At 40.8% G+C, this 11,380-nt stretch overlaps 1 protein-coding gene across 1 annotated transcript in view; it reads right to left on the bottom strand.

The window, feature by feature from the left end:
* Positions 1-728, bottom strand: part of zc3h18 (zinc finger CCCH-type containing 18) — a 32,293-nt gene extending 31,565 nt beyond the window's left edge. The window contains exon 1 of the mRNA XM_088339752.1: positions 542-728. The gene's annotated coding sequence lies outside the window, so the exon portion shown is untranslated. The remainder of the gene's footprint in view (positions 1-541) is intronic.
* Positions 729-11,380: the final 10,652 nt, after the last annotated feature.

The following is an 11,380-nucleotide window of genomic DNA, read 5'->3' as shown; positions in this document are numbered from 1 at the left end:
TCAGTCCTACACTACAATCCTAAAAAGAGTCAGTATATCAGTTCAGTTTTTGTTTTATGTCAGTTTAAATATTCCCTTTTTTATAAACAGTTTACTTGAACTTAAAAACTCTCTTAGCATTACCAGGATATAAATTCCATTGATGACGGCATCGTTTTGAGGAAACAGAGACAGAAAAGTCAAAAAGTCTAACCTAATCTATATACTAATAGAAAAGACACAGGCACGATTAAGATACACAATTCAAAACAGGGTCATTGAGTTGTAAGCATGCTAATAGCTAAGTCGTGCTAGTCGGCAACAAGGCCCTTGACGCAAGGCAGGAGAAATACCAGGCGAACCATTGAACAATAACAACAAACTATCGTTTTTAAAGTATTCAAGGTACAAATTCTCGTTAAGTTATCAAGTTACGTTCATAATATGGAGATGCCTATAAGTTTGTTCCACAATTCATTTCCAATGACCGTTTGCACCGCTGGTTGGACACAAGATTAGCGCCACTATGCTAACTCTGAACAAAAAAAAACCTGGAATTCACCTTGCCAGTCGGAACTTCTTAAACGCGTCACTCTTGCGTTAAGAACTATCCTTCCACGCTAAAAGTAATGTTTGGTGTATACAATTACTCATATACGATATAATTTAGGCGCCAGGATAGAGAAAATAATACATTCCACTCGACACAGCGAGGGTCTCCGTTATCTGACGTCATATAAACGCGACGAGGGAAACGCGAAACACCCCGCGACGGAGAAACTTGCTTCAATGGTCGTGATGGGAATTCCGGCTCTTTTTAGAGAAAAGTATTTTTCGACTCGGCTCACTGAATGACACAGGACGGCTCTTTTGGCTCCCAAACGCTTCTTCAGATTTGTTGTTTTCGTTTTTAATGATATAATTCCGATAATAATGAAATATTATGCACCAGATGTAATAATTTAGAAAATATATCATGCTATTATATTTTAATATCGTTCCAATCCGCAGTGAACTTTCATTTATACCTTTAAAAGTGTTTATTTAAAGCGAACAACACAGGGATGACGCAACTCGTAATGCCCGGTCACGAGCACCTTCGAGAGAGGAGCGAGAATGAGAGAGAGAGGGAGAGATAAAAAGAGAGGGGGGGGGGGGAGAGAGAGAGAGAGAGAGAGAGGGAGAGAGAGAGGGAAGGGGGGAGAGGCAGAGAGAGAGCGGGGGAGGTTGAGTCAGAGAGCGTGTGAGAGGGATAGAGTGAGATAGAGAGATAGAGAGAGTCACAGAAAGAGAGAGAGAGAGAGAGAGGGACAGCGGAGGAGAAAGAGACAGAAGAGAAAGAGAGATAGAGAGAAAGAGAAAAGTTAAAAAGATAAAGGGAGAGAGAGGGAGAGTAAAATGGAGAGAGAGGGGGAAGATAGAGACAAAGAAAAAGAAAAATAGAGGAAGAGAAAAAAGAGAGACTGGCAGAAAAAGAGAGAGAATGAGAGAAAAAGAGAGACACAAAAGGAGGTAGAGAGAGAGCGAGAGAGAGAGAGAGAAATAAAATGAAAACAATAAAGACAGCCAAAAAGAAAAGGAGAAACTGGAAAGACAAAACCAGAGAGATAGATAGATAGATAGATAAAGAGAAAGAGACAGAGAGAAGAGAAAGAGATAATGGGAGAGAGGGGGAGTATGAGAGAGAAAGCGGGAAAGAGAGAGACATAGAGAAAGAAAGAGGGGAAGAGAAAAAAGAGAGAGGCAGACAGTAAAAGAAATAAGAGAGAAAGAAAGAGAGAGCACGAGAGAAAAAGAGTAATATAAATAAAGAACCGGGGAAGGAGGTAGATATAAATACAATTTTTTTTTTTAAAAAAACAATAAAGAAAGACAGAGACAGACAGACAGACAGACAGACAGACACAGAGAGAGAGAGAGAGAGAGAGAGAGAGAGAGAGAGCGTCCCTCTCCCATGTCGATTATTTCAAAGAGTTGGCTCATAAAGCCGCTTTGTTCGCGATCGACACATCACTACCAGGGGGAGTTGTTATTGTCATGACAGAAGTTTAGTCAACAATCGTCTACTTTCAAGACAGGAAGTGATTTTAACACTTCAAAATTCGCTATCCATCAAGATGGAAAGGCTTTTTTTGAAAAACCGGGGCGATCATCCTTCAAAACTTGAACAGAAGCCGGCAAAGAATACGACAGGAAAGAAGGGGGCGGCAACAAACGCTCGCAATAAAGTGAGTGACGCCGAACCTGCTTTTGACCACACAGATATTTCCACCAAACGCACAATGGAAATGTCAAAAGTCCCCAAAAGCAACACAACTCAGAAGACTCTCAACAAACGCAAAAAAAATGATTCAAAAGACAACAACGGTTCCGGCTGGGGCACCGACATCATGTTAGAGGCTCTCGAACGCGCAAAGAACCAGGACGCATCGCAGATGATTTCGACTATTGAACTCATGTTGGAATCAAGTTCAGCTTCTCGACGAATTGAGAGGTTAACCTCTGCAGTGGAGCAACTGGAAGTGGATTTCGATCTCCACAAAGACATTTTAAAACAGACCAAACTGGAAATTGAGCAAATGAAAAAGGAGAATTTTTCATTGAGAGATGACGTCACTGACAATGAGCAGCTCGACCAGGCACAATTCTGAACTAAAGACCTGGTTTGGGGAGTATCGGAATACATGTAACGTATGTAACGTAGCGTGACGTCAAATACAAAAATATATTCCCTTACGGTTACAGAAAAAAGACAAAAAATAAGGATTACTTTGCACGATTATAATTTATTTTAAAGTATATTTAAATGAAATGAAATGATCTGCATTTATATAGCGCTTTTCAAGTCAAGACTTCCCAAAGCGCTTTACAGTGTGCTTCACATTTCCCAATAGCGGCCTTGCAGCCATGTAAGGCGCTAACCTGCATATTGGGGGTATTAGGGGTTCAGTGTCTTACCCAAGGACACTTCGACATGTAACACGGAGGAGCCGGGATTCGAACTGCGATCTCTTGATCCCAAGACGAGCTCTACCTCCTGAGCCACTGCTGCCCCTATGAAATGGTCTGCATTTCTATAGCGCTTTCAAGTCAATGGAGACTTCCCAAAGCGCTTTACAATGTGCTTCACATTTCCCAATAGCGGCCCTGCAGCCATGTAAGGCGCTAACCTGCTTATTGGGGGCATTGGGGGTTCAGTGTCTTACCCAGGGACACTTCGACATGTAACATGTAGGAGCCGGGATTCGAACTGCAATCTCTTGATCCCAAGACGAGCGCTCTACCTCCTGAGCTACTGCCGCCCCTTTACTTTTTTACTTTTACCATACCTGTCAAGCTGTACGTTTTTGCCATACAAAGTACGTTTGTTATGTATTTTAAGACGTGTACGACATACGAGAAAATCTGTACGGAAAAACGCAAAAATGACAATTATGGGTACCGTTAGGAATTAATATTAAAATGTATCGTTTACCAAATTGTTCGAATTAGTTATCTGAGTCCATTAACCAAACACAACCTACATTCACCTAACAATGCGCGTTCGTTTATTGATGAAAAAATGAACAAGAGACCGGCATTTCCACACCGGGGCAGATTTAGTTTCTTTAAGTATTTAACTAAGTGAGCTCCATCGAATATGGCCGAATTGGTGTCGCTCGAGTCTCTGTCAAGCCTCCTCTCTTGATCTTCCGCCTTTCTTCCTTCGGCCCACGTATTTTTCCGCAAGCTGGTGTGCCGGCTCCTACCGTGGGGGTGCCAGGGAAGCCCCCACGTGGGCCCCACCATGTCGGAGAAGAGCGTCCCGCCGTCTGGACCAAACAAAACAACTTCTCCAAACAATGCCTGCCGTCCTGCATCAGAGTCCTGTTATCAACAGAACTAGACAAAACATTCCGCATTCGGATCAGCGTGACCTGTCATTGAACTTCAGCCTACTCGGTGAAAATCTTCTCTGCGCTCAATAAATGTAACTTGTATTCAATCGTATAAAAGTCAAATTTGAATGTAAAAATCGTATAATAGTCAAATGTATAAAATCCTTCAGTACCATCCGGTAAGCACCGACAATAGCGAAACGGCAAATTAATCAAGTCTAACGAGTTTGCCGCGGTGGCCTCTATCTCGGTGTCGTTTTTTTTGTTGCAAACAAAGAGAGCGGTTTGATGCTACTGTGCGCATGCGTCTGCAGCCTCGGATTTCATGTGGTAGTTATGTAGTGAAAGGAAGTCCGTCTCTTTTTGGAGAACCGGCTTTTTCGGCTCAACTCATTAAAGAGAGCCGGCTCTCAAACGGCTCACTTGCTTTGATGCATTATATTACGAATCATTGTTGTTGTATAAAGAAGTTAAGGAAAAAAGGAAGTGTAAAAGGGGAAAGTGAAAAAAGACAGGTTTGTGGTTATCCCTATAATCAGTATATTACCAACAATGATTTAATGCAGAAAATGAATTCATAATTTGAATAATAAATGTAGGTGGTTAGCGCTTGTGCGGCACAGTTCATGTCATGGGAACCTGTCGTGGGTTCAAATCCAGCTCCAGACTTCCTGTGCGGAGTTTGTATGTTCTCCCCGTGCTTGCGTGGGTTTCCTCCGGGCACTCCGGTTTCTTCCCACATTCCAAAAACATGCATTTCAGGTGAATTGGCCGGTCCAAATTGTCCCTAGGTGTGAATGAGCGAATGAGTTGTCTGTCCCTGTGTGCCGTGCAATTGGCTGGCAACCAGTTCAGGGTGTCCCCTGCCCACTGCCTGAAGATGGCTGGGATGGGCTCCAGCCCCCCCGCGACCCTAATGAGGATAAGCGGTACGGCTAATGAGATGAGATGAGATGTATTATTCTACTTAAATATATTTTCATTTATTTTTTCCTTCTACTGTGAACGTCCAAGCGACTTCATTTTTGACCTTTTTTATAATAAACCTCATTCATGTCGAGCAACTCAGGATCTCACAACAAAATGTTAATTAACAATAAATATGATATAACGAAACACATGTACAATATAACATGTTAAACTACATAAATATACACGTTTTACACAACGCTCCGACAGACGAATTATTTCTTATCATAATTCCAATCACTGACACTCGAAAAACGGAGAGATGGTGCTGGTAGTAATTGTACAGATTGTAAGTTTGTCACACTATGTTGCAGGTAAAAGCACTTTTCTTATCTCTCCTTCAATGGAGCACTTATTTTGTTGAACAGGCGTGCCTGCAATTTTGTGAGGGCAACGCTGTTGTGCGCTCGTGATGCGTTCAGGAATATTTACTAAATATGATTGCTTCTTTTTTTATTTTTCTGTTAATTGGTGTTGAAATTAGCTGTACGATCGCTGTATTGTTATATTCTGAAACAATTTTACTCATTTTCGTAAATCTAAATATTGTCAAGAGGTTTGGCATCACTAGTACAAACAGGTAAAACTTGTACTTGGACGCAAGATATCCAAGAATGTGTTGGAAATTAAGTTAACACTTATTGTATTTGAATATTTTATTTATTTCCTATCGTCCTCTTAATGTGAACTGCAACGGTGCTTATCTTGTCTGCAATGTAAAAGAGAAAGATTTATTTTTGCTTTCTGTGGCTCACTAATTATATTTTATTTTAAAATACAGAGTAAATGTCAAGTCATGTTTATTTGTGATGCCCTTAATCACAAAGAGACTCAAAGGGCTGCACAGACTACAGATTATTGCAAACCACAGACTAATATGACAACATCACCTGATCTAAAACCTACATGAGTGTCATGAACCAGAACAGGATCAGGACCTAAACGCGTGACGTTCTCACACAAGCCTTTTATTTTACGGGAAATGGAGAGTCATGTATGTTAGGCAGCGGTCTGGCGTGGAAAGACAGGAAGCCGGAGACCCACAAGATCGATTCCAATTGCCCGAGTTGATATCGGACAGATGGGGTCGATAGCGGACAGGACGGGACAGACAGGATGGATATCGAAAATAAACAGGACAAACTAGACAGGAACGAAAACTGGAGAAAATAAGAAACAGGACAAAAATAGACGGAAACAAAACTGGAAACCAAAATTAAACAGGACAAAATAATCGGGAACAATACCGGACAGGAAATACCAACAGGAACAGGACCGAGTCGAAACCCACGTCTTGCAGGGCAGAGGTTCGTTGACAGGCTGACAAAGGAAGCGTTTTGTATACTACCAACAGAACCTTAAAATCACATCTTAAGCTAACAGGGAGCCAATGCAGGTTAGCTATAATCGGGGTCATGTGATCAAATAAACAATACTACATGGTTAAAATTTAAGCTCTTTCTTTTAGGACCACAAGCAAACAACCTGACTTGGTTTCCTCCAATTCTTTTTCAAGCTTACATTGTTTATTTATCTTAATCAACATTTTGAATTTTTTTACATAGTCCTTTCTTAGCATATTTGGTATTGGACTAATCCAAAAGTAATTAAAAGTAGTCGTTACATTACCGGAAAATTATGGTATTCGGATAACGTTACTGATTACCTTGTACATTCAACTAGTAACTGTATGGGATTACATTTTTAAAGTAATGCATGGAAGATGAGGGTAAACTCTTCCCAGGTAGTCCAAATTTGAGGCCAGACATGGTGATTTGATCAAAAGAGGACCAAAAGATCATCTTGATTGAACTAACTGTACCCTGGGAAGATGAATGCAGCAAATCCCATGAAAGGAAAGCCACCCTGCATCATGAATCGGTCCAACAGTGCAGGGACAATGGATGGCAGGCCGGGCTATTCCCAGTAGAGGTCTGGTGCAGGGGCTTCCCAGTGCAGTCTGTATGGGACACATTGACAGCTCTGGGAATAAGAGGAAGGGAGAGGAAGCCAGCTGCCTGGAGGGTGGTGGAAGCCGCGGAGAGAGCCTCTTGCTGGCTAAGGAATAGGAGAGAGGAGTGTAGCTGGGGAACAGGAGAAGATGGACAGGGACTGGCCATCACTGCCAACTCCAGGGCGTTGTGGTTCTGGGTCGAAACTCCCAGTGACAGTGGGACACCACCTGGGGACATCTTGTCCTGGTTGAAGGGTCCAGTCACTTTTGGAATGACTGGAACAATAGCCCTAATTAGTAATGTACGTAAGAATACAGGAGTCTCCAACGTGGTGCCAGCCAGGGTTGGGTAGGGTTACTTTAACTGGATTACTTTCAATTACTTTTGGATTACTCCAGTACCAAATATGCTAATAAAAGACAGAAGAAACTAAATATGAATAAAATGATGACTCACAACACGTAAGCTTTCTCTCCTGGCTTTGATCTCCGGCAAAACCAACATAAAATGCGACAGAAAAAAAAAGAAAATAAATCCAAACAGCTTGCCAACATCATTTTTTGCCGTTCCATGTGTTCCGTTACTCCCCAAGCCTGCACAAAATTTAGTCATTTTATTCATATTTAGTTTATTTTGTCTTTTATTAGCGTATTTGGTATTGGAGTAATCCAAAAGTAATTGAAAGTAATCCAGTTAAAGTAACCCTACCCAACCCTGGTGCCCGCAGACCTGTTTTGAAAATAGCTCACCATTGCTAGGTCGTTGTGATTTTCTTGTGAAATTATTTTTTTATTGGTTGCCTGTGTTTATTTATAAATGAATGAATGAAAACTTTATTCGAACATCAAAATAAAAACAGAACAAAAACAATTACTCAACAAAATAATGTTACATAATATGTTCGAAAAGGGGTAGTAAGAAACAAAATGCTTACATTCCCTACCCCTTCATCTTACCCACCAAATGTACCAATTATATAACAACAAATGTAATGATATTAGTAATAACAGTTTTGATATAAGAATAGCAACAATAACACAAAGTTATCTCGTCTTGTAAATTGTTCCAAAGTTTGACTCCACAGACAGACACACACATACTCTTCCTGGTGGTTCTCACCTTTGGGATTATGAATTCACTACAGCCTCTTAAATTATAATTTCCCTCTTTCCGAATGAATAATTTACGGTTTTCTGGCATTTTGTTTTTGTTGATCTTAAATAGCAGTTGTGCAGTGAACAATTTTACTCAATCATCTAATTTTAATCATTTGGACTGCAGGAATAAAACATTAGTATGATCTCGATATCCTACCCTGTGTATAGTTCTAATTGCACGTTTTGGGAGGATAAAAAGGGGCTGTAGTGAACTTTTGTAATTATTGCCCAAGACTTCTGCATAATAATAGTATTTAACCCTTATTCTTTAGTAATTAACCTGGTAATAACATAGTAATAACATGATAAATTGATATTTTAGAAATTCAAATAAATGCATTCCAGTTTGTGGGCTTGATGGACAAAAAAAATCTATTCAAGTATTGTTAATTATTTCTAAGCAATTTATTAAAAGAATACAATGAGAATCTGTTCATGTATTAAACAAATGTATTTAAGTATCTTGTTCTTGATTCATTTTTAGAGGAAATACAACAAACCTAAATTCCAATTTACGGGTTTTATAAAGCAAATAATAAAAAAGACGTACTTTTTTAAGCTAGCTATCTGGATACCTTTTTAGCCTTGTAGCAAGCTATCTAGCTAGTTGTGTATCTTTACTTTTGTGAGTTATCCCTCATGACCAGAACAGAAGTAGGACCCAGATGCGTAACGTTAATCAGAAGTTTATTGGAATATAGAGGAAAGGAAGCGCCCACAATCCGGTGCTCGCTGCACGCAAGTAGCAAGCTGCTCACTGGATCGGAATGTGTTCCGAATGCGGAAGCGGATCTTCCGGAGCGGGAGATCGCAGTGTAGTAGACCGAAAAACAGGTCGTTAGCCCGGACGGGAGATCACAACGTGGTCGGGGTCAAAAAATGGGTCGTATCAGGAGACAAACAGGGAAATCAGGAACGGATGAGTGGAAAACGGGTGACAAAACAGGACAGACGGGAGTCAGAGTCAAAAATGCTTGCCTTGTGAAAACAGAGGTTCGCTGACGGACTGACAACAGGCGAGTGAAAGGACTGAGCTTAAGTAGGACGGGGAACCAATTAGGTAACCAGCAGTCGCTGGCACCAAACGAGCGGGCACAGGTAAGTGTAATGAGTAATCATGACAATTATCAAGCTTAATTTTGGCCTCCTTTCCAGTGAGATATCTTGCTTTTTTTTAGCTTTTGATCTGGCTATTTATTTGGCTTTTTACTGTTTTAGCTAGCTTTCTAGCTCCCTTTCTTTTTGACCTGCTTCTTTTTCTAAATAACTACCAAGCTTTTTTTTGTAGCTATTTAACAAGCCATCTAAATAACTTCCTATTTTAGAAATTCCTACTCCCTTTCGAACATGTATGGTAACTGTCAGGATCAGAACGGAAACAGGACCCAATCGTGTTACATTTCTCACAAGTTTTATTGAAGGAAAGAGAAAGGGCTGTGCCCACAATCCGGTGTTCGCTGGGCGCGGGAAGCAAGTCGCTCTTGTACTTGGTTTGTGATCCGAACATGGAAGTGGATCTTCCGTAGCAAGCGATGGTGGTACCAGGGACAGAAAAACGGGTCGGTAGCCGGGACTGGGAGAGCAAGGCGTGGTCGGGGTCGGAAACGAGTCGTAAGCCAGAACGGGAGAGTCGGGAACAAAAAAGAGGTGGTAAACCGGGACGGGAGAGCAGATGTGGTCAGGATTAAAACAGGTTGTAGCTGGAGACAGACGGGAGCAAAAACGTGACAGGTGGGAGTTAGGGTAAAAAAAGGCTTGCCTATTATTCACTGAGGTTCGCAGACGGACTGACAAAAGGGGACAGACAGGACTGGGTTCTATTCTTTAAAATCATTTGGCCTTTTTCTACTGTAATGTCGCATCTAATATCGTAATAAAAAATGCACTCTGAGATGTTAGCTATGACAAAGACAATTATATTCTAATGGGCAATTAGGGATGAAAAAGGTTATTGATTTGCAGGCATATAAAAATATGATTGTAACTGGAGTCATTCTCTAAGCACTTTGTTGTGAATATTTTTTCTGCCTTTTAGTATTAAAAGTCTTTATCAAACGTTTACCCTGGAGTGCCATGTCTAATCTCGTTGCATACAACGTTCCACAACGTTGATTCGACAACAAAGACAGTTCAATTCAATTTCCAGCAGCAGGTGGCGTTGTTGGCCGCTTGAGGTCACTATTTTCACATATCACTTTCACTGGAATTTTCAGTACAGGTATTTTTACATTTGGCAAATTGTACGAAGATTTATTAGCATCGTTTTTGGGTCGAATGTCAAGTGCACTTAAATTATATCAATTATTTTAAACAGTAATTCATATGGGACTGTATAAATCAGGGGTGTCAAAGTCATTTTAACTCGGGGGCCACATGACAGAACAAACATTCTGTCGGGGGCCGGACTAGTAGATTAAAGAGAAAGAAAAAGAGAGATAAAGAAATAAGAGAAAGAGGGAGGGAAAAGGAGAGAGGGCGGGACAAAGAAAGAAAAAGAGAGAGAGGGAGAGCGTGAGAAACAAAAGATAAAAAGTCGTGAGAGAGGGGGAAAAGAAAGGGAGAGGAAGAAAGAAATCCAAAGAGAACTAGAAAGATAGAAGGAGAGAAAAGAGATAAGAATGCACGAAGGGTATGAAGAGAGAAAGAGAAAAGAGAGAAATGGAAAAAAAGAAGTTAGCGCAAAAGAAGTTAAAAGACACAGAGAGCGAAAAAGACAAAGAGCAACAAGGGAAGAGGAAAAGAGAGACACAGAGAGTGAAAGAGACAGAGAGTGGGAGAAAAGGGGTGAGAAAGAGAGAGAGAGAGAGAAAGTGAGAGAGAAACAAAAGATAAAAAGTCGTGAGAGAGGGGCAAAATAAAAGGGAGAGGAAGAAAGAAATCCAAAGAGAAAGAAAGCGCAAAGGGTATGAAGAGAGAAAGAGAAAAGAGAGAAAAGGAAAAAAGGAAGTTAGACTAAAAGAGGTTAAAAGACACAGAGAGAAAGAGACAAAGAGCAACAAGGGAAGAGAAAAAGAGAGACACAGAGAGTAAAGGGGAAAGAGACAGAGTGGAAGAAAAAGGGTGGAGAGAGAGAGAAATACAAGTACAGTAGTGTCTTTGTTCGAGGCACCTGGCTTTGGCAACATTAAGTTGACATATTTCAACCTGCAGCTTGTTTTTCTCTTGCGCTTCTCCGAGTGTTGCCTCGCGGGCCGGATTCAATCCCTTAGCGGGCCTGATCTGGCCCGCGGGCCGCCTGACTGTGGTTTAAATCATCAAATGCAATCCTTATTTTGAATTGCCTTCACTACACGAAGTATATTTTATAAAATGTTATGAATACGTGGAACGGAAATTCCAATCAATGCAAAGTGAGAGAGAGAGCAAGTCTTTATTGTGAAAGGATCATCTTTTATTTTGAAGTCACGTGTGATTTTTCCATGCTGAGTGATGACTGGTGACT

The sequence above is a fragment of the Urocampus carinirostris genome, chromosome 7, assembly GCF_059441175.1.
Source record: "Urocampus carinirostris isolate Australia breed hairy pipefish chromosome 7, RoL_Ucar_1.0, whole genome shotgun sequence".
NCBI lineage: Eukaryota > Metazoa > Chordata > Actinopteri > Syngnathiformes > Syngnathidae > Urocampus > Urocampus carinirostris.
This window is presented reverse-complemented; position numbering and strand designations above follow the sequence as displayed.